The sequence below is a fragment of the Panthera uncia genome, assembly GCF_023721935.1.
Source record: "Panthera uncia isolate 11264 chromosome E2 unlocalized genomic scaffold, Puncia_PCG_1.0 HiC_scaffold_19, whole genome shotgun sequence".
NCBI lineage: Eukaryota > Metazoa > Chordata > Mammalia > Carnivora > Felidae > Panthera > Panthera uncia.
In genome coordinates this window covers 2950543-2953282 of record NW_026057588.1, presented here as the reverse complement: position 1 = coordinate 2953282, position 2740 = coordinate 2950543, and positions in this window count along the sequence as shown.

Below are 2740 nucleotides of genomic sequence, written 5' to 3'. Positions count from 1 at the left end.
GGGGGGGGGGGGGGGGGGGGGGGGGGGGGGGGGGGGGGGGGGGGGGCTGTTCTGAGCTCCTTTGCGTCTTAGGTACAACATTTTTTCTTAATAACTTGTACATTAAGCTACATTTGTCCTATGTCTTGCAAGTACATTTTCTGAATTCATTACTTTAAACTAATCCTTTTGTTTTATATCTATATACTGTTCTCAATTGGTTCTTTTTCCAATTTAATTTTCTAACTGGTCAAGGTACTGGTCATGGTCAAGGTATTGATGCTGGTTAATGACAAGGAAGAAGTATAATTTTTGAAAATGGAGAAGAAGATGCAATGAGTTTTGTTTTATTTATTTATAAGATGCAATGAGTTTTAATCAAGAAACACCGTTATGATCCCATTTTCCACTATATATTGGGAATTCTTAATACTTATACCTAAAAATGTGGATTCAGTCGTGGGGCGCCTGGGTGGCGCAGTCAGTTGAGCGTCCGACTTCTGCTCAGGTCTTGATCGCATGTTTCATGGATTCAGGACCCATGTCGGGCACTGTGCTGACAGCTCAGAGCCTGGATCCTGTTTGGATTCTGTGTCTCCCTCTCTCTCTCTCTGCCCTTCTCTCCCCTCGTGCTCTGTCTCTCTCTCTCTTTCTCAAAAATAAAAAAATAAGCATTAAAAAAAAATGTGGATTAAGCCGTGAGGAACGGCGTAGCACGTGAAAAGTGGTCACCTCCAGAGGCAGCAATCAGAAGTAATACATTTTTAAATTCCTGCTATCCATTTTCTGACATTTGTACAATTCATGAATATACCTGTGTTGGACAAGTCAAGGATACAAACAAACTCTGCCGGTGTTCCCCGCCCCGGGATTTATTTATTTATTTATTTTTTTATGCTTCCTCTTAATGACTAGCGGGATTCCGTTTTCTCGCTTTCAACTTTTCAACACAGACGGTTTCCCGCGGTCTTTGCCCTCTTTCCCGCCTCTTCTCCAGGCCCCTCGGGGGCCCCCGCGCGGCAGTCTCTAGACACTCAGAGCGCAGCCTCCTCTGCGCACGCGTTCTGCGCCGCCGTAGCCCCCGTTTTGCAAACTTCAGCGCTCGCCGGGGCGGATCCGGCCTTGGAGCGGGCGCGGCGGCGCGTGCACAGTAGGGTGTACGAGGCAGACGTCTGGGCGGGGCCTTTCCGAAGGCCCGCGTTCCCCGTGGGTGTCCTGGGCGGGGGGGAACGCGTCCGAGATGCTTAAGGGGCAAGCTGGTGCTCGGGTTGGGGGGCCACGGACGTCGGGGACCTCCTCCCGTGGCTGTGACCCGTTTGTGCGGCATGGCCTGAAACTGGCCGGCAGGGCGGGAATAGCCGGGTCCCAGGTGGCCCCGGGCCTCGTGGTCGTCTCCTGGTGGTCTCCCGATGTTGATGCGGAGGAGGGCGCCGGCCTCCTGGGTCTGGTTCCGTGCCTTTCTCACGCCTTCACTTTTTCTCCGCGTCTCTTCCCAATGAATCACAGAGCTCCAATCATAGGCCCCTCAGTGGGTCATCTGGGTGGAGCCTGGTGCCCCAGGAAAGATCGCAGGGTAATTCTCTGGGCCAGAATCTGTCCATGACCCTGGTGCCCAAACACAGGAAGACTTCAGTGATGTCTCCACCTCCTGAGAGCATGAGCGACTGTGTAAGGATGGGGGGATTTGACCCAAATGTTGGTTGGGCCGAGTAAGGATAACGCAGGACTGGAGTAGGTAATGAGCACTGGTCCTTCCAGGAAAAAGAAGAGGCAAGAGCCACAGCTAAGAAAATTATCTGAACCCCCTCCATCACTGCGCCAGCTTTCCCCTTTACACATTCACCCTCCCATGTCTAATTCCTCCTTGTCCCCCTCCCTCTGTCAATGTGGCCAGGATAATAATGAAATACACATCCAGACTCTTATCCAAAACCGTGGCATGAAAAATATCCTGTGATCAAACATGTTAGTGTTTTCCTCAGGCCTTTGTATCTTCATGCTAGCCAGGTGAAGAGAGACCTTATGTAGCTTCTGGTTAGTTCATTCTACCAAAACCCTTTATTCCAATTTTATGAGGAAACTTTCAGCTCTCGCACCATTCTTCCTTTGGAATTGCAGGTAAATTGTCGTGGGTTTGTAATAGCTAACATTTATTGAGCCCTGATTATACCTTTGGAACTGAACTAAGTTATTAACTGTATATTCTCATTTTGTATTTGTTACAACTGAGTAGGGCAGGTACTGGTATTATTCCCAGATTTTTAACGTTTTAGGAAACAGACCCAGAAAGATAGGTAATTTGCACAAGGTCAGACAGTCAATAAATTGGAGTTGGGGGGGGGGCATGTTTTGAATTTAACAAACTTTATACCTATTCTAGAGTTTCAACAACAGCTCATGGAACACACATTAATTTTCCCCCAGAATCATTATTATTTGGATTATTATTATTTAGATTTATTATTTAGATTTTGCCACATTTAATTTTTAATCTCTTATCTGTGTGTGTTTGTATGTCTCTCAATTTTGGATTGTCTGATGTTTTCTCATTTGATTCTGGTTACACAGTTTGGCAGAAGCCCCATAGCAGTGATGTGGTGTCTTCCTATCAGGAGGCACCTGAATATCAGTTCTTCACATTTGGAGACTCTGAACTTTGCTTGGTTGAAGTGGTACCTGCCGGATCTCTCCACCTTTTCCTCGCTGCAATTAATGTGGAGCCATTCTTTGAGATAGCTCAATAATACCCAGTTCCCCCACC